A 23038-nucleotide genomic window follows, 5' to 3' on the forward strand; every position below is an offset into this window, starting at 1 on the left:
ATACTTCATAATATTCCGTGGGCAGTGTGAACCGTTTACGGGCAACACACGCGAGTAACCGAATTTCCAAGTGCTCTAGAAACAATAATATAATATACATAATATCTAATATTCTACTTGCTATGAAACGCTTAGTTTCGGGCCCCGAAACCCGAGTGCGATGAAGGATATACGTTTATTGTGATAAAGTGTGGCCGCAGATACAATCGTCCGTATTATTATCATTATTCAGAGTGTATACATATTATGCAAAATTGTATACCATATTATAAAGACGAGACAAGAAGGCAGCTGTGCCTCTGAAGGGATCATTATTGGCTTGGGGCGGAATTACTCTCACTGATCGCTGCCATACCGCGTACTAGATATGCGGGCGAATAGTAAACGGTTTGCGTAGGTAGATATACGCTGTAGATAATAATATTAAGACGTATTGTTATTGTGTTTTGGCGGAGCTCACCGCAGGGAAAAACGCGCACGGTCCGACTTTCATAGGCCTCGAGCCGTATACCGTACCTATACGAAATTCTCCGTAGATCGGTACACCTCGGATACGCCGACTGTATACTTAAATACCACTTTTTGTGTGTGTGTGTGTGTATATTTATATGTATCTATACTGGTAGAGAATTTTCGGTAAGGTGACTACTGCCGGGGCGGAGCGCTAATACCGGACTGACCGGGTAGCGATGGCGCCGGGGGGCTCTAAACTGGCTGTCCCATAGCTCTGCGTTATTATAATAATATTTTACATTTATTTTTTCTGTACAATAAACACATTCATTTTTGGTGTAGAATTTTCCCGTCAAGAGTCGATGCTTTCGACCGGTGAAGACTTGCCTCGTTCCACCCGTCAAAATTGTACTGCGAATACACTTAGGTAGGTATAATAATAATATAGCTTTGGCGCTGACGAATTATTGTTTCAATGTTGTCGGTTGCACCTTCTCGCTATCGCCCTTCGTATACATCTGAAATGATCTGTGTTTCGCATGTAATCTTGCGGTTACTTATGTTCCAATTGGACGCACACATTAACAGCCAACATAGTCTGCCATCTTATACAATACAGCCGTGGTTGTTTTCATTATACATTACCCGTACCTATTCATTTTCTGTGTATTATTATATACTGTACGTCCAATCCTATCCGCGACACTGCTAGTATAAATCAATCATTTTGTGGCAGCGGTTTTTTTCTTACACTATAGACCCCGGCATGTAGGTACACATCTCCGTTTACGCGAATTTTTTTCATGAAAGCTATGCGCAACCATCATAATAATTCTCGTTCAATTAGCAGCGTCGTCTCGGCTAATATGATTGATAAGTGCACATACTGGATCCGGATTTCGCATGTATATAGAAGAAGACGTAATGCCGTGGAGTCACATCATAAATTACATACTACGTAATAGTACAGCTAATACAATGTACCTACTATATTCGAATGTGTATTGTACTAAACGTGCTTACTAAAGTGACACAAAAATAAATAATACAAAATTCGTTTAAGAAAAGAAATTTAAGGGCAACTTTTGTGAAACAAAACAAAAAAGATAAAAATAAAAACCGGTTAATGTGGTTATTGAAATTTCTAAAATGTGTAACACAAAAATGTATTATGGAGATGTTGAGAGATATCTGTTCGAAAATAATGTAAATACATAACTTTGTATTACTTGATGTTTGTTTTGATAACGCGTATTTGGCCATATCGTTTCCAATGATCACAAAATGTTTCGCCATCAATAACTACCTCGAAATAATAATTTTTTTTTTTTAAACATTTATTACTATTTTAAGTTTTAGAGTTGTTTTGATCTCTTTCTTACTCTTGACGTAAAAGTATTATTGCAGATTTTCGCTCATAAAGATAACGTTATACTATCATAGTTTTGCGGACACTCGGGAAGACTTAATACACAATACCACATGCTATCGCGTTACAGAAGCTCATTATGTTACCGGTATTTTTTAGTCCACCATCAAACAAGCCGGCACTATACGTTAGCGGTGTGGCAACGAACCCCAGTATAGGGACAGAGCACGTTCAAACAGTGGTAGCGCAGTCGTGGCGGCTGTAGAAGCATTCAGTTGAGAACAATATAATATTTCAAGAGGATAATAAGGTCCGAGTAAAACACACCGCCGAGTCACCGTGCGCCTTTTTTTTTTAACCTACCGCGTACCGTAATGGGACCCATTTGTAAGACCACGGTATCTTAAACGTTTTATTGCGCTCTCAACGACCGCACGCCGATTACAAACGCGTTTTATAAATAATAATAATAATAGTAATAATGTTATGCTCGCGCACACAGGTGTACCTAAAGAGTATGAAGAGGTGCTGTTGTTCTTTAATGTGACGGGCAATCCAAAAACGCGATACGGCCAAGTGGAAGACGAGTTCGTGTTGAAATAAAAAAAAAGCGCTTTGCGTTAGCCATGCATTATAATAGTATATACCTGTAATACTTGTATATACTTGAGATTAAACGGACACTTAACATTTTATATATTAATTATAAATAGACCCCATACCTACTACCAACGTGTATAATATGAGATTGTATCGACGCAGTTGTGTCAATTAAAATCGAGCACGACGAGGCACGCAGCGTTTAATACTACATGCTTGAATAAATAGACGACACCGGGAATATAAGGGTATTTCTTGGCGCGGTACGCATTCGCTCCTAATTTAATTTAAAAAAACAAAAAAGATTAATTAAGACGAACAATACCAATAATAATGCGTTGGTATGTTTCGATTTCATTTTCTTGCTAGTAAATATATTAGTATGATATTGTTTATTAGAACTGCAATTAGGTTTGGCATATATTAACTGTGCGATGATTTGGTTGAATAATTACACAAAAGTGAAAACAAACACGTTTTGATCAAGTACATTAAATTCTGTTCGAACACATCATTAGTATTAATATTGCTGCGTCCTATTAACGACTGCGATACTTGTCGTTAAAAAATATTATAATATAGTTATTGTATCGTCATAAATGTACACCAAAGAGGAGAATTAATCGCAAGGAAAACCAGCGCGTGGGTAGCAATAATAAATAATAAGTGGTAACTCTGTTTGATATAAATTATTTTATTGTAGCGATTTATTACTATTTTAATTAATCGAAAACTGACCTAAACTCGATTCATGTGGAACGAGACCCAGAAGTTTAATTAAAAATATAATAAATCTCAAATATATTTGAGATTTGACAACAGTAGTCCTCATTATAATTAATGAGTCTACTACATTTATTTAAAATTACAATAATAATTTTTAAAATGATGTTTAAAAAAAAAAAAAATGTTACATACAAACTATCAAATTATTTTTTTAATGATATTTTATGAACCAACTTATAAATGAATACACTAGTACACGCGGTATTGAACAAAACTGTATAGCATTGCTATTAGCATAAGTGACCAAATTATTTTCTAAGCATCGCCGAGTCTTAACACATTTTTACAATACTTGGCAAAACAGAGTATATATACCTATATATTTATGAAAGTGTGTCATTATATAGTCAAAAGCTTCGAATTTTGAGGAAGGAGCTGTGTTCGGAATAATGTGTAATTAACTGCATAATATTATACAGGGTCATATTTTAATGACGCGCAATTCTCGTGTTATGGCGAAATTTCTGGTCTATACGATTATAATTGTACACTGCCGGATGATAAAAAATAATATATTATCAATGGATACCCAGGAACGTTGCCAGGCGCGTGCAGTACACATTTCTATGCACATGACGTGCATACAGTGCATCCTTGCAACGTGTATCTGGATCGACGTGCGCGGTAAGTGCATTTCCATGTTATATACAAACATACAGGCGTATAGGGTGGGTGATTATTATTAGACACCAACCTTCTTGACGTGCCCCGGTTTGGTATCTTATGCATGTAAGTCTCCACGAACTTAATACTGACAAATATTTATCCAGCTTTCTCGGCATCTTGAAATATTGAGTTTCTTATCAGCAGAGTACCTGCTACAAAACAGGTGGACGGCTGTGCGGATTTAGATTAGGTACATCCGTATTTTTTATTACTTATAAGTTACTCTAAGTATAATCAAATATATTCTGTATCAGGAAAAATTGTATAAACAGCTAATTTAATAAAAATTATTTTATGGCGTTGCTAAAAGAATGTTCAGAAAGTATATATACTGTAGTCAGTCCTGCGTAAAACTGTATCAATCGAAATGGTTAGAAAATTCGTACATAAATTGACTTGATTTTAAACGTTCTCGATGTTCATCAAATTGTTTATACTCTACCATACTTCATGGAAGCTATTATGAGCAATCAATTTCGTTAACCGTCGCCGTATACATCGAGTATTTTAGTAGAACTAATTATAAAAGTAAAATCTAATTTGTTTTAATGTAAGTCTACTAGCGGTTATTTATATATACGTATCTATGAACGGTAGCTGTGAGTCGTCTTCCGAGCAAAGACCAGTCTCGTAAGAGAAGGACGCCAATGATAAAAAAAAAAAAAAAAATTACCTACACTAAAGACACATGTCGCGGCCGGACCGGATATTAAAGCGAGCGCTCCCTTTTCGGGCGGGTTTGCCTTGCGGTTTTTACACAGATTAAGCATCCCGACTGACTTCTACTACAAACGGAGAGGATTGATGAAAATAAAAAAAACCTATATCATTCAAACGTGATCTAGTGCACGGGCCGAACCGAAATCTCGGTTGATTTCATTTTTATCCGGAGGCCAGTTCGAGTTTTGCACGCCGACTTAAGCCACCCACGTTATGGAAGTTCCGGCCGGCTAAAATACAACGCGTATCATATTCACATACACGCCATAATATACATATTATTATACACTGGCCACCAATTCAAAGCCGGTCACACGAACATGCACATATCCAGTTCGTGCACCGGCAGCAGCGATGGCGGCGGCGTCAATTATACATAATATACTCTGCGGCGTGTTCATTAACATACCGAAATACACATAGAGCCACGGTCGGCTAAATTTCAATCGAAGATGATCCCAAAGAGAGAAGATGATGTTATTACATACATACACATAATAAGCCAATTAAAATTTAAACGGTATTTTCTTGTGAGCACGCAACCCTACAACGTTACACGTTATAACAAAACAATATACTTATAATACAATACATGTACACAATTTTAATCGCTTGCATTCCCACTGCGACGCATTGATTTATCTATACAAAGTAATTTTTTTGTTAAAGTGATCCACTCAAAAAGCAGTTTAATCTCATAGCGGCTTAATCAGTCATCGAGTTTTTTCCCCATAGTGTTTTAAACAGCGTGTTCGTAATTTTTTACAATTTTTGAAATTTAAATGTTAATGTAAATTGCAATGCTACCGTTTAATTTCTAGCCGTAACATGTCATAGGGCCCTATCACTGGATAGGTTCCCTACCCAAAGTCTCCAAGTCACATATTTACATTGTTAACATATTTGCTTATTGTATATTTTATGTACAGATTGTAAATGATTAAAAAAAAAAAATAATAAAAATAAAAATAAAAAAATATGTTAATGTGTATTATATTTTATTGACTTTTCAAATTAAGAATAATTTACCGAAAATGTCGACTGATCTATAACTAGTTTTTTGAATATTATTAAAGTTTAAAAGTTACGACAAAAATGGGAAATGCGGTTGAGTAATGCGCGTGGAAAAAAATAGTACTACTCACTACCCTTCCTCTCATTTTAAACTTTAAACATTAATAACTAGGAATTATTTTCTTAAACTGGTTATCGACCAGTCAAAATTCAGTCAGTAAATTATACTTAATTTAACACAAGTTAATGAAATATAATATATTTGATCATTTAAGTTTCACAAGTCAAATAACAATAACTTATTACTTAACTCACATTGTATAAAAACACTAGGGGGAAAAATCAATAACTGATTAAAACCTACAAGATATTGAGTGGATCACTTAAAAAAAACCCATCCTGTTTAATGTAATATAATATATTCTTTTTATAATACGTAAGTAAATATTATTATAAACAAGCGCGGCAGCCAAGGTTCATTAATAAATCTCGAGGCACTAAGCCATCTCTATTCCGTAGTATGTGTATTATGCATACTATTGTTATTTATGTATAGTTTTTTTCTAGAATAATATGATTCACGAGTACACGTGAAAATCTGTGGCTCATCTCGTGGATAAGCGAGTAAATAAATTATATATTTTGCGTTGATAATATTTGAAAACTAGTTTGAATGTAGTGCATTTAATACATTATTTATAATAAATAATGCATATGTATTAGGTTTAGTTAAAAACCAAACCCACGTTAATATAGGTTGCACGCGAATGTATATTTTATCAATGAACGAGTCCGTGAGGAAATAAAATATATCATGTCTAATATTCAATAACGTTATATACATGCACTAATACATTATTTCCTGTACACAGCTTTATTCTCGAATTTAATCAAATCCAGCGACTCTCAAAATGAAGAACGTGGTAAATTTATGTAATTTTGGCAAAATAATATTTCTACATATTACAAGTAATAGCTAATACATACACAACATACTTATTTAATTTATTATGTCAAGTGTATAAATTGCGTACTTCCTATAGGAGCTCTCTCTCTGTTTCCCAGCCAAGTCACCGGGGGTGCCTATATTATACCTACTTTGTTGCAAGTGTATTTGCCTATTTTAAAAAGTATATAATATTTTCATTATTATGTTTTAGCGATCGGAGTTCGATGATTAATCGACCGACACAGCTAAGAAAGCTAGACGCGGTTGCATATAAAACAAATTATGTATACATATATAAGTAGGCTTACGGAATGCATAAATCTTTGGAAAAATATATTTCTGCTGGGACTAACGCCGATTTGTTACACTCATCTTGTGTGTGTATTTGGAAATTAAGGTGTAAACCGAGTAATAAGCCGCCACAAACGTATTATGATGACCGTATCATTGGAACGGCTCGAATATAAAGATATAATAGTAGGTATATAAAAGTTGAAAAACAGACAGTTGCCTGGGGCGTATTGATAACAAGACACATTAATATTATAATATTAATATAAAAATGACTTAAAGGAGATTTCTCCGTAGGGCGTGTTTGTTTTTCGGTCGCCATTTAGGTAATTAACGCGTTTGTTATTTATCAACTGGCGCGCTGCAATAGTATGATAATATGATATTTGCATACCTGATTAATAGATCATTTACGGACAGCCGAGATCCAGGGCAAATGGATGCAGTGTTCGCAACGAGGTCCGCGGTTTACGAATCTGAAATGGTAAAAAAAGAAACACACGGATGAGTTACTCAGCGCAAACAAGTTATGTGTCGTGGGAACATTGTGTACAATATAACGTATACTTATATATGTTAGTGTGTATCTATATATATTATATTTTATCGATGGCCGATCCTGATTCTAATATACGTGACGACGTTTTAATTAGTGATCGTCACACATTAAACAGGCTCCTTTGATTAATGTCTCTCCAGCCTATGCTTTATTAATACGGTACATATAAAACTATAAAATATATTATTCATGATGATGACTTCCGCGGTCGCGTGTACCCATTTCTACACATCGTTTAAACGGATTGTCAGCTGCTGGCTAATTCTAACCCAACAGTTTTATTATATTATCCTATAAAAGCTGTTCGCGTAGGAACTGTGTGTAGTAATAATGTCATCTCATCAGATAAGAGCCGTTTATTGATCCTAAAAATCATGTTGGTCGACAGACATGAAACACCTAAGAGATGCTCCAGTTGAGTTATACTTAATTTGACTTGTATTATATGCAAATCCTGTAGCGTACCTGTAGACAATATAATATAGACCATTTATTTATATATACTAATAATAATTGTAGAGTTACGATAAAATACAGTTGTTACTATGTATTTTTCTTTAGCGTGTCGGCTAGACATGACAGATAACTTACATATATATATATATAATATAATATGGTTATATTCTTGAATAGTTCGAAGCTTGCTATGACTTTTGCTGCGTTCATTAATCCAATAACTTATATTATTTGGTAAAGTAAAGGAATTTGCATCTCGTTTGATCGAATCGAAAGCGGCATAACGGCAGTGAAGAGAATTATAATCGTTAATTTAATTATTTGTTGTTTTTTTTTTTTTTAGTAAAAAAAAGGGTAAATAACAACGACGCAACGCCAGTGAAATTGTTTGTTTTTTTGTATTATGTGTGTGACGAACAGACGACTGCTTTCGCCACCGCTAATGTATAAGAGTTACCAACGTCCACGATCGTCTTTTGTGCATCGCATACAGGTGTATATGTAGGTATACAATAATCGGTCTGATTTTGGAGCAAACCGCGTAGATTTCACTCGATACATTATAGAAAGTCGAAAAAAACGGAAACAAAAATCGTTAATCGACTCAACCGACGCGTGTGTTAGAAAAAAAAAACCAAGTATAGTCACGTATTAAAAGCGTATGTAGGTGTTATCAAGAACAATTCCAGTGATACACGCAGTCAAGAAGATTAACGACGGACACGTTGGATGCTCGAAAAAAATTATATATATATATATATGAATTGGTTAGTAAAACGATAACGGCTGACCTTTTTTTTACGGTGGCACTGTTATAGTATTTTTTGTGGGATCCGCCGTCGCCGTGAGAACCTTAGCCGTTGACGACCGCAGACTGCCAGCGCATAGTATTGTAGTGACTACGGCTGTGTATATTGGCAAACGGTAACCCGTACGTGCCCGATGTATATTTTATGCACCATTAGAACAACAGCGAAAATAATGTCTTCGCTCCGGCCTGTCGTCTTAGCGCGGGTTCTCACAATAATTAGCACCGGGGTATTATAATGTTTAATTATGGTTACAACTGGTTTTCGGTGAAAAAAATTTGCTGCCCGTATCGCAGCTACCGATCGGCCTCGAGCATCTATTTCTCACGGTTTTCGATAAAAATTGGTCAATTCCCAGCGACCCACGTGCAGTGTATACATGGACCGTTTTGCAAGGCTAATCGATTCACATTATGTATTGATATACGTTGTTATGTAGTTATTCCCAAAACTACCACCACGTTTATAGGTAACGCGCGTAAATAAGTAGTTAAGTTTTGCTCGTTAAAACTATGTATATAAAATCATTAAAGTGAGAATATGTATACATATAGTAATATGCAAAATTACATATTATCGAATTTACAAACTTTTATATTTTCCCAGAAAGAATATGTAATTTTTTACAAATAAGTACCGATCTTGCACTGCATTCTATTTTGCCATAATCTTCAGTACAAATGTAACAGTATTGTTTTATTGGATAATGAACTTTTATACATTTTCGAGTTATAATTTATTAACTATTTGGATTTTTATTTAACTTTTTTAACTACTCGTATAACATTTTAATTAATTAAATAACTTAGTTCCATAATCTAATTGAATCAGAGAAGACTTCCTAAGAGGTACATACTGATTTTTCTGATGAATTGAATGCTTACAACTTTTTGAACTGGCAAAAGATTTAATACTTTAACTACTAGTAAAAGCGAATTTTAAAAATTATTCAAAAATAATAACAATTAATTAAATGAAATATTTTGTATTTTGAAAAATTGTATGACTATTATTTTCATACACAAATAGGAACTATCTAAATCAAACAATGTTTTAATCAAGACGATGTAGAATATAATATATGCTATGCCTAGTCTAAAACTTGAAAAAAAGTAGTTTTCATAATTTATTAGTAATTATTATATATAATATATACCTTGTCGTTGACCCTTCGCAGACTATATTTATATACAACAGGTATACCTGCCCAACTTGAAATCGGCACCGGTTTAAGCAATTAATTAATTAATACATGTATGTGTGAGTTTCACACCAATTCACTATTTCGACCAATATTAACACTGAATGTATAAACGCTTATCTACCGATTTTTCTATTGCGAATGCCCAAAGGATTTTGCTAAACGTGTAGATTGTAGATTGTTGATTATGCAACCAAGTATAATAACTGTTCCGATTTTCCTTAAAATTACAATCGCACTGGGTGGTTCGCGGCGTTTGGGCAATATAATCTTGGGTATCTTGCCGCGTATCTATGTGTGTCCACGCGGTGATCCATGTGGGTCACGATACTGAAATGTATATTATTTATAATATATGTACACATGCCTTTTCACCGAAATCATAATAACATGTCTTATATAGTATGCATATATATATATATATATATATATACAGTATACTGTGTGTGTTCTATTCGCTGTGATCTTCGGATGCTAATGTATTTTTCTATCACGAATGTATAATATGTGTGTGAATATTAACTGCTCGCATATAATAATATGTAAGTGTACGTGATCCAATAACAAGAACGCGATGTACGTGAATTGAGGCAGCACTGCTCATTATTCGGTGGTAATAATAATGAAGAAAAAAAATCACCGGTAGTGTATAATATATGCGACGCATCGTTCATATTATTATAGTACAACATGCTCGTAGGAGCTTGTACACGTGTGTTTGACTAATTGATGACGACCGCGAGGCTTCCATAGGCCACGGTATAAGATTTATCGGTTTGCCAATGAGCGCCAGCAGACGTTTAATCGACTCGCATCAATTCTATATTGTCGCTAACTGTGCATAATAATTATTGCTATTACCTATTGATATATCACCATAGTCCGTCGCGTGCAACCGATGGTTAGTATAAGCCATTGAGTATTAACCATTAGGTATAGGTACTCAGTACAACGCAGATACGTTTAGGAATGTATTAAAAGCATTGATTTCGACCATCCGCAATGTAAATAATTATAATATTACATTATGTTATATGTATACTGCTATCTATCTTCGATTCTGTGTAATATGACCTGTTTGTGAAGTTAAGATATTAACGTGTGGTTTCACCTAACCGGTAGGAGCTTATCTACACTGCGTGCGCGTAGAGTAATTAATAATGAAAAAATATTTACAATATTTAACCTATGAATATAAAATATATAAGTATATTGATATTCTAGAAAACGAAAACTGGCCATAATTAATGTCAACGTGTAATGAAGTATGAGGAGAAATAACTATTTGAGAGGCGAAAAAAATGATTTTTAAAATTACTTATAGATAATTTTTGTGTACATTCATTTTGTAGCCGTTTCCTGATTTCCAATGCAAGATACGCCTAGAAGAGGAGTAGCGTATTTAAAACCTGTTAGAGGACGAGTGCTCATAACGAAGCTGTAATATAGTCACCACCGATAGTTGTAGTCTATATAAATTGGTAAATGTGTGTGTGTAAACAATCGGCACTTATCTCTGATACCCTGTCGTGATCCGTAATTATTGCTTGACTTGACCCGTGCTGATAATCGCCCAAGGTCCGCCGCCACTTGACTGCTGTCAAACCAGTGGTGTTTTTAGATGTATCATGTACGCCAATTATTGAGGGACATCTAGTGCAAGTATAACGCCGTGGGGGTATTATATAATACAGTAATATATTATAGTCGCCCAATAATTTACGATTAAGATACGGTATGGTTTTGACGTCTTACAAAGACTTAAACGACCGTGCCCGCGGTATAGTGACTTTAACGCGCAAAATTATTATTATAATATTATAATTTTATTATACTTGAATATTTGTTTGAGTAAACAATTTTGTATGGATTGATTTGCGGTCATAAGTTAGAAACAAAAATTGTTTTTCAACCGCCTGAAAACATTTTATCAATATTATAAAGAATGCGAGTAATATAATATAATATTGGGTGTATCATGATGGGCGGAGTACAGTTTTAGTTTAGTTTCTACGTACATTTGTTCTGGTGATAGACTCTGTACATGGAAATTTAATTAGTTTAACTTGTTTTTTCAAAACACGGATAGAAATTGCAGTGTTGCAAAGTTACACTGCAGGAAAACCAGCTTTTGAAACACGTATTTTTTTAATAAGTAATTAAATTAAAACACTCGGTTTGGAAATTTATATGTTTTTATCTACTTTTTACAAGATTATTCATCTGCATTTATCGTCATAAAAAATAATTAGGAGATAATTATTATATGATTTCCTACTATAGTTTAATTTAAACCACATTTATTACTAAAATAGAATAAATGTAAAAAACATACCTACTTACGATTCTCTAGCTTAGAAAAATACTAAAATACTAACCTATATCTATGTATATTATATTATATACATATTTGGTTGATATAAATGTATAATGTTTATACTGTGTTCGAAATACTTATGAGTTATGAGTATAATCTTTTTCTTGTTGCAATACTCGTATTGATGTTTTTACTAATCGTCATACTTTTAGTATTAATACTCTTTATAAATACATAACTAATCACTATTACACTTTAAAAACAAGGCATGTTCACTGCGTTACTGTTTTTGAGTTCTGAAATAACTATGGTATTACCTATTTGTGTGCAAGCGCTGTGAAATTATTATAATATATTTTGAAACGATCGAAGTAAACCAATATAAGTGGTTAAGTCAAGTGTGTATAACATGTTATTATAATAATACTTTAGCCTCGATGCGTAGCTGAAAAGGTGACAGTTTTTTCACCAAAACGTTTATGTTGGTTTTACGTTGAACAGTAGTGTTTCTACACAATGAACTATGCGACAATATCATAAAATGTGTGTCTTTTGTTCGACCATACCTGTGTAGTAGAAGACAGCAATAGTAGTAGTCTGTAGTAGTGGGTTATAACGCGATGATCGCAAAAAGATAACCCGTGACATTTCCGCAGTGTGTTTTTTTTTATTCTGACCTAAAATCTTGTCTCACGCCTAATGCCCCGGAGAGTTACGCGTTTCCTAAAGTGAGACCAACTACTTTTTTTTTTTTTTTTTTAGTATCGCATACTAGCCCCCACACCGTCTGTCTTTATGGTATAATCACGGAAAATATTATGAACGACATTGCGGGCGTTTAATAGGATTCATCCGGTTTACGTTATCTGAGAGCACCGCATGAGCGCATACTACATGGCCACTGGGGCACAATCGACATCGATGTACTTTAGCAAATTTATAATACCACCAATCTAAAGAAAAGATGTGCTTTTTAAAACGTTATTGTACAATCATAACAACTTATTATGGTATATTTGATATATGACTATATGTACTAAAATATAGTACATATTATATTATATATATATTTATATATTATAATATTACAATTATTATGGGTACGCGGATGCGCGTTTTATTAGCATGACAGTGCGTACTGCACAGGTAATGTGTTGTCGACTATAAGATAGTACGGATAATACTATTTAGGTGTCCAAAAAATGTCCAAAATTATATAATTTATTAATTAATTATACATGTTAACGAAATCCAATGGTTTTTGTGCTGGTGTACAACCATACATAAATACCAGTACATACATACAAGTAGAAGTAGAAAAAGTAAAAGGGTAAGCCCTAAGGCTTTTTTCTACAAAAAAAAAACAGTAATATCTTGTCAACACATTGTTGTTATCTCATTGGACCAGTTTTAGGTTTTAACCTGTGTGTGTATTACCGGTTCGAGTTTTCACCGTATCAATATCATTTGATTCGTGCGTATGTAGTGAGTTGTATAGCTGTTTGTTATAGTAATGGGTAAAGTTACATTATCTAACAAAACAAATTTTGTTTATATTGGTATTTGGTATACCTACACAGTACAACATAAATTAACAATTAATAACGACGTCATTGTACAAAATGCGTTTTATTAAATAATTCGGCAGTGTTAAATAGGATTTAATACACACAGCCCAGAATGTATAAAATGTCACAAACACCCAGCAGACACTAACTGCCTTAGTGGAGGGTCAAACCGATAAATAACCTTTACTCGATGTATATTTCCCCTTTAAAAAGTAATTCTGTATTATTACCTAAATACCTATTTGAAATTTTAATATGTCTTGCTCATTTTGGTACTTAACATTTCGTATATGACTAAATTTAGACTCACTATTTGCACATATAGGCATTATTTATTTGACTTATAATTCATCGAAATTACTGCTACTCGTTGTTTTGGTATTGTACTCGTATTTGATGTACAGTCAATATAGGCGAAGCAGAACAGAGGTGGGGCTTTAAAATTAAGATAATTTGTAATGGCGTCGAAAAAGGCTAGCAGTACAAATATCGCAGTCCCCAATTTTGTTTGCCTAAATTATGAGAGATCCTGTAAGATTTTAATAATTAGGTCTACCGCAATAGAATGAATATCTGGTTTAAACAATATCGGTTGGTCTTAGCAATTCATTTTGTTTGGATAAGAAAAAAATAAAAGACTCTTATCCTAATTTTTTCGTGACTACTAACTTGCCTCGTTGTCCAACTCGAATTTTAAGCGTTAAAATGTAATGAAAACGCAGCGAATGACTTACAGCGCTTATAATAGTTTCAATAAGATTATATAATTGAAATTGTCATTAAATAAATCTATGATTAAAAAGGTAACGTTTTTTATTTTCGACAAAGCACTAGAACGAACATTTAAATTTGGTATAATATCAATATCCGGTGCTAAGTAATATAATTAAAAAAAAAAACTATTAAACCACTAAAAGCATCTACAGAGATACGCCGAGTCGGGGTTGACCAATCACCGTGTGTCATACGTGCATGTGATCTAACAAACGTCCGGCCGTCTCGGTGCTCCATAAGGGGCCAACGACCAGAAAAATTATGGATAGATAAAATATGAGCTTATAAGCAACGCTCAGTATGTAAACACGCGCGCTTATACGCGTGTAGGTATATACCTAATACGGTTGCCCCACCTCGGTCGGAAACGTCACAATACAACCGTACCTCGTCGGAATAAACAAATTGGATCAAAGATGAATGGACCCGATCGATCAATCCGGTTGAAATTGAAAGTCGATCCTAATCGCGGGCCGTTTTATGCTAATATTTTCGGTCCACCGTTGCGTACATTATAATATTATGTTCTAAACGTACCTATACCATAAGTACAACAATTTTTAATACCGGTAGCCGTTGAATTTCGATCTAACATTATACGCGCTTGTGCCTACGCCCTTGTCAAAATACAGTGAAAACCCGTCCCTAGCGAAAATTGACGTGTATTCGATAAATATCTTTATCTCTCATACATACACACACACACACACACACACACAGACACCATTGTGTTCTAAAAATCTCTAGCGGCATATAATGGTAACGCTTATACCAAATTCTCGTGTCCATAAACGATTTTCATGTATATAATATGCCTACACACTATTATAAGAATATAATAGAGTCTATAATACTGTAATATGCGCGCTATATATTATAATACGTTAATACAGAGCAGAGAAATCGTCGGTGATTATAATATAATAATATTATAAACCGCTAATATAATAAAAAATTATAATATTTGTTTTCCGGTCGTATGTATATGTGTGTATTTTAGGCTATATATATATATAGTACCTAGCTAGCAATATTATAATACGGTCTCGTTTGATAGCCGAATTATTAAAACCGAATCGAATGAATGCACAAGGAATTATATAAATGTTGACACTAACGACTTGGTGAGTTTTTCGAATTAACATATTTATTATATTATTACAGCTGTTTATTTGTTCAAATGTCATTATTAACTTGCGAAGAATAATAACAATAAATTATCTGTAGGTACTTCCACAACTAGAGAAACACTGCAACTGTTATTTTTTCCATGCGTTTTGTGTTAACAGAATTTTGTTTTCATGAAAAATAAAGACGGTGTATTATTACTAATTATGAAAATAATTAGATTTAAAAAAAATACTCTACAGCCGTCTAATATTTTCAATATCAATCATTTGTATTTTTTAATAACGATCACTAATAAAGGAGATATTGTGTACCTACACACCATATACAGAGCGGCACAACGAACGGTATGCTATCTGCAGACGTCGGATGTTTATAATCGATGTTAGGTTTAAATAGGACTTTACCTGGTTTACTCCCGTCATCAAAATGATATGCTTTAATGAATACAAATACTGAATGACATATAACACTCTGGTAAATTAATGTAAAATATTTTTCTATAAACTGTCTTATTTAGGCTTTTTTTTTACGGTTTATATATTATAATATGGGTCCTATGTAAGTTATAGCGTTGTGATATAATGAAATAAATTGGCGGCGGCAAGTGGCAACGATGTACGCTTACGAAAGACGACATAACCCGGAAAACTGTATTTTTCTTTCGTTCTGGCGTAAACGACCGCCGTCGCGATGGGCAAATAATAGACGATGACGCAACGGAACCAATCTGTAACACTTTCGATTTTATTTAGGTTTTTTACTGTATTACTCCCCTCGCCCGCATGCCAGTGTATACCTATATAAATACATACTCAATAGGCCGGAGCGGCATGCAAATCGTTTGTGACGTCACAAATACCTAGCTTATGTATATGTACGTACATGCTGCAATAATAATAGTAATATTAATGTACCGAATGACTGTTATTGCATTTTTACACCGGTCAATCGGCGTTGTCTGCAGAGTTACATATTAGTAGGTAAAGCAAAAAAAAAGTAAAAAATATACACATATTGAGTACATAATGTAATAATAATAACATTATGCTATCGTACGTGACCGACAAAAATATTATATCCGTGTTAATATAATACAATAGCACTATATTACACCTATTAACCACCGACATTCGTGTGGTTTTCGATTGATTTTTGCAAAGGACCATCAGAGTGAAGCGCGGACGATATCGCCCGAGTTGTTTGTATTAAAAAAACAAAATGATACACCTAAGCCGCTACTGTACAACGGCGTTGCCCGTTCAAACGACTCTTCTGACATTGCGAGCATTCTAAACAATGCAACGGCCGGCCCGAATTATCATCGTCAACGCTGCCGCGATTCAGCTAACGTCGTTTTTATGCCAATTCGTGCAATTGATCAGTCGTATCCGATATAATTCTAATGTAATAAACCTGTAGTCAGTGACCTAAAAATTACCATCCTGTGAATTCGTATAATGCTGGCTTATATCACTGCGCGCGTTGATATAATAACATTTTCTAACAGTACATTTTCTATTATAATTTTGGGCGCCTCGTGTTTTCGGTATACCACCTAACTCGGTCTAAACGCGTGCCTTAATATTATACGTCCTAATTCATTCCCGGACCCCTCCTCCCCCCTCCCCCCCAACACTTTTTTGTCATTCCCAAACGCAACAGTTTATTGACGCTTAAATTATACAAACAGTGTAACCAAAACCAGAAAATTACGAATATTCGCCCAGACTAACTCAAACCACAATGCGGAATGCTCCTGTGAATTGTGTAATATCAAAGTACCCCCGAACCTTTGCAACTTTAACTTATCTGATATTAATTTACCACAATGATCTTTGCAGTGTTTATAATTAGAAACCGTTATTTATATTATTAGTTGTTAGTTTTTTTAGGAGTCGGCCATTTTTTAAGAAAATGTAATCACTTGCGTTTTGCAATCACACGTTTCGTATAGAAAATGTATGTAAAAAAAATTCCTTCCGAGGATACAATATTTTACTGTTTATAGTAGATTACATAACTTGTACTGCTATACTTTTGCAGTATCTGCAGTAGGCACTTCTAGTAAAATAAAAAAAAAACACAGTACCACAATGTTACATCGCACAGGCTGAACCAGTGATGCGATAAGTAATCTATAAACAGATTTGAATTTCTCATGAAGTTCACTTGAGATCGGTCAGCGTACTTTTTTGATATCTTGTTCTTACTACGCATAAAACACGTTTGAACATTTTATAAAATTTGGAAAGGATTAAAATTAAAAATTGAAAAAAATACTCTGACCGATCTCAAGTAAACTTCATGGAAAATTCATATCTGTTTTTAGATTGCTTATCGGATCACTGGTTCGGCCTGTGCGATGGACCAAACAATGATGTGTTTTGGCTGAAAAAACCGGTCGGTATCCAGGGGCCTTAACACGATTTATTTTCTTAAATTAAACTTTTAGTAGCACATAATAGACTTATATTTACATTTGTAAACTATTTTTAGATTTTATCTACATAAAATGTATACACTTTTTAACTATTTTGAATACGAGTTTATTATATTTTATATTAACTGTATTTGAACTGCGTCAGTTTTTTAAGTATATTTTCTTCCAGAATTTTCAAACTCAAAATAATTTATATAAATTAAATGTCGACTAAACACGCGCATGTATGATGATTCAGTTACACATTGCAACAATCATTTCGGAACGAATGTTTCAACATGATGCATATTGTAATGGATAGTTCAGAGACATGCAGTGGTTACCTCAATTGTCACTCGGCACGCGAGTCTAAGCTGTGTCTTTCACTGCTTGATCCCGGACGAGGTGCATATGTACACTCCGTGTCCTGTACCTCGCATAGGCGCGGGAACTATGTATACATTTTCTAATTGGAGTTTGACGCTTTACTATCAGTGCATTTTATGTTTAACGAATTCTTGCCAGTTATCGCGAATCGTGTAAATGGTTTGTAAATATTATTGTAAACGAGTGTCTTTTAATTGACAATCAAACTCGTCTAAGGAGTTAAATAAATTGGTGTTTTATTTTTGAAACCTAAATTTCAGACGAGATAGGACCTAACCCGTATCGTTCTCAACGGGAATTTAATATACACCGTTTCAGAGTAGATTTAAAAGTTGAACCTAGTACCAAAAAACATTTTGTTTCTATTATTTATCGCGTTATTATTTTCGATAAAAGCATATATACCGCTTTTACATTTATAACATGCGCCACACGGACGATAAAGTTGAATGCCGTATAACAATATATATATATATATATATACATTACTAAATGGCTTTTAGTTAATTCATTAAAACGTGACCTTAATATAAAGAGTAAATAACGACTCTTGTTTTTTTTTTTACTGCTTGGAAATTATCTGTTTGCCACCCATAGCGCCGCGATCATGGTATATAATACCTACCCACTATTCACTAATGTAATGCGCGTACGTCGGTATAATTATTACAAGTACAAACGCACGACGACGCTGCTGTGGGTAAAAAAATTACAAAGGAGGAAAATATGCTTTCGGTCGTATTAGACACACCGCCGGTATATTGTTTCGCGGTCGTCGCGACTTAACTTTTTAACAAATTTTACAATCAACACTTACTTTTTGGAGGTCGAAGAAAATGTCGAAAATCGGTTGAGCACAACAATGTAATGTTATCACCGTCGTCGGTGTTCGTTGCGAATCGGAATGATTACGACTATTATTATTACTATATTATTGTGTTGTACGCATAGTTATTATTACATTACACGAATATATTATTATCGCCGCAGTGTAATATAAGTACCCAGGAACGTGTCGAAACGGTACCGGTATACGGACGGTAAATATATATATATATATATATTTACACAAGGCTCGCAAGACCGTCGATTGGGCAACCGCAGACAATCATAATGATTTTCCCCTAGGATAATAATAACAATAATAATAATAATAACAATAATAATATCATTATTATATTAGATCGGTATACGTAACAGGTAGCCATGGCGATCATTAACCCCGCGACGACGGCTAAGATGATAGGGACACGCCGCTTCTTGATCGTCCCAAGAACAATGCCTCGTTTGTAGCTGAGATCGTTCGGTACAACGTAGGTAAGGTATGTACCGTACGGCTATATAACACGGACACATTAACCCATATATTTTTCTACGACGTTATAGTTACTATATTTTGTTGTTAAGATGCGCCGTTGTACACATCCTATTTGTGCCGAACGCAATGGTTTGTATTCAAAATTAAGAGAGCACGAATTAATGCAAACATTAAAACATAAGAGCCAACAAATCGATCTCATATGTTTGTGTGCGCGATAAACGATACATTGAATTTCACATTTTTGTCTGTATAAAACGCTGAACAATTAACTCATAAACATGACGTATCAAGCAGCAAATATTATACATACGTTCATTGTAATTTATGAATGTACCAAGATTTGTTATCATTTATATTAGTTCACGTTAGCGGGTTTTCTTGTATTTTAATTTTTACGGTCCCCCCAAGTAAGCCGGGTCTTCGTGAGCTCTGTTTGTACCTTATTGTGCCTACCTTATCAAACCCGCGATTCATTTCGACCGGTTAACGGTTACCAAAACCGAGTTTACTACACAATATTAGGTAGGTATTACACGTAGGCAACGGCTGGCGATTATTTTTTCTTATCGCGTGGGCGGTCATCGAGTTCGACAAAGTCCGAGACGGATCTCGCGACAAGTGGTTTAGGTTTCAAAAATCGTGAAACCCCATTCGGTCACGTAGGTTCTCCGTATTAAACCTAGCAATGACCCCGACATGATGTGCTATTCTCATCGTCCGTGTTGCGCTCATTGTTTGTTTGGGATGGACGCGGCGTCGGCGGCATTTTATCATTATTATATATTATAATATTATTATTATTTTAAACAATGTTCGCGAAAGATATCGCGCGCAGGACAAAAAAACAAAAAAAAAAAAGAGAAAAAAACGTGCCGTTTAGGAGCGGCCGTGCGGAAAAAATCGAGTCCTATTGCACAACGACCCGTTGCTGTGACACACACGCCTTAATGCTCAGCATCGCTGTATGTACAATTTTCGTGAAGAATTTAATATGCGGCCGAAAATCCGTCAAATTCCGTATTGTTCTTTGTCACAGCCCGTGTTTCTTTTTTCTTTTTTTTTTTACAGGTACACGCATTACGAAACAGAGTGGCTGGTTTTTTTTTTCGCTTCTTCGGTACACTTGCGGTTTTTATTATCGTTATTTAGCAACGTTACAAAAAAGAACTAATCAATCATTCGTGACAAAAGAACCGCGCGAAGAATGGAGACGACAGGGAACAATGACGACGATTGGGAAAAGTGAATTCGGATGAGAAAACTCGGTCAACGAAACCAAAAGTGACGAAGGGAACGGATGAAAAATCTGTGACAATAATATACATACAACGCGACCAACCAACGAATCATAACCGAACGGCGCCGATTTTCCGCGCTAATTAAGTCAATAGCAAAATGTGTACACACGGCAATTTTAATTAATAATAATTTTTGAAAAATTAGAAAAATAATATTAATTTGTACTCTTTAATTACAACGCGTAAACAGAATTCAAACAATATAATAAACACAACTCATGTTGTCTGTCGTAACATTTAAAATTGATTTTCAAGTGGCCCAGTTTCGACTATTTATTACGGTGCAAATTGCAAATAATTATGTTTGTTTGCTGTTGTTGTTTTTGAATAAGACCAATTGATCTCAACAAATTATACTATACTACATACAATGCTAATGAATCTGGACAGTTTATATTTAAGAGGTTATGGTGCAACATCGGTAATTATAACTTTAAAAAGACTATAACTTATACATAACGTTATTGTTATCTCCTCTTTTTTTATAAAAACAATAACATTGAAACTTGACAATTTTACGAGTGAAGTCCATCCCTATTTTCGTAGAGCATTGTTTTAAAACAAAATAGGCACAGTCTTAATATTATAATGAATCCAATTGATATTTTATTCATTTCAGAACCTGATTATTGTCTCTCGATAAAAAATCAGCAATCTTTTACTGATTTATTTATGTATAATATACAATATTAGTACTTTAAAAAGGCAATTACATCATTAAAGTTAATTTGTCAACAAAAATTGTTTTCTTTTTATTTCTATTTAGCCATTACTATGATATTATTAGATACTATTATATTGTTCGTGAAACAACGTAGATATTTATAATATTATTAAATTTAATTAATTTTGGTTGAAAGTGTTATTATTATGAATGTTAAAATTGTATTTATATTATAAAATACATTTTAAAATCAACGAATATATTTATATTAAATATTTTACTCTGAAAGGTTAGGTTGTCTTAATAGAATATGTTTTTATTATTTCTGTCACAGTTTCGGCGGTAAGTAAATTTAGTAGCAGTATAAATAATATGAAATAACAATATAATTAAGAGGTACAGCAATGGATACGAATTAAGTCATACTACAATGTAAATTAAGCTGGTTTAATACTGTTTTAACTTTTCGTTGTAATAATAGGTATTATAATAAAAATAATATTATAATAATATTGTATTACATTATTATATTTACCATCTATTGGTTTTTAATTCAACAATAATATTACGTAGTAATAATTCTTATTTATACAAGCAATAAACAATTACAAATTTGGAAAAACATTGACTTTCTTATTAAAATTGATTAGTTGATTTTGTGGTTTTAAAATAATTAAAATTTTTATTTTTAAGGGAGGAAATTATAGTTTATTAAAATATGCACTAGGTAAAATAAAACGGTTAATTTACGTGAGTTATGTCGATGAACAATTTGATAATTTTAGTTAATTTTTTTATATCAGATTAATAACTATCTATTAATTATTTTATAATTTTATTTTTTATAAAATAATTATTATCATCTCTATTATTACTTTGAACCAATTTATTAAAAACAAATTTTGGGTTCGAGCAACATAAATAGAATAGTACACTATTTATTTTTCTGCGATGTAAAATTTGCAGTGACGTATTTATTTTTAAAATAATATTATATTTTAAGAGTCGTTTACATTTGTATGGGATAATTTTTTTTTTATAAGGGTTTTAGGATTAATCCTGTTTAGCATAATTTTTCAAAACGAAATATTTGAAGCGCGATTTCACTTTTAGCTGGTTGTGTTTTATAAAATTAATAATTATTTTACATTTGTTAGTTATTGTTTTTGTTCAAATACATTTTCGAAAACTACCACGAAATATAGGATAGGTACAAGTAAATTGAGACGATAAAAAAATGGAATAATAAAGTTCCGAACTATAGTCTAGATAACAAAATGAATACT

At 33.5% G+C, this 23038-nt stretch overlaps 1 protein-coding gene across 1 annotated transcript in view; it reads right to left on the bottom strand.

The window, feature by feature from the left end:
* Positions 1-23038, bottom strand: part of LOC126835852 (transcription factor hamlet-like) — a 48782-nt gene that overhangs the window by 25147 nt on the left and 597 nt on the right. The window contains exon 2 of the mRNA XM_050568700.1: positions 7243-7324. The gene's annotated coding sequence lies outside the window, so the exon portion shown is untranslated. The remainder of the gene's footprint in view (positions 1-7242; positions 7325-23038) is intronic.

Source organism: Adelges cooleyi, unplaced genomic scaffold (genome assembly GCF_023614345.1).
Source record: "Adelges cooleyi isolate 19-005CV unplaced genomic scaffold, UGA_ACOO_1.1 ACOO_flye_CR_arks_rails_tigmint_CR_PRNA_23, whole genome shotgun sequence".
NCBI lineage: Eukaryota > Metazoa > Arthropoda > Insecta > Hemiptera > Adelgidae > Adelges > Adelges cooleyi.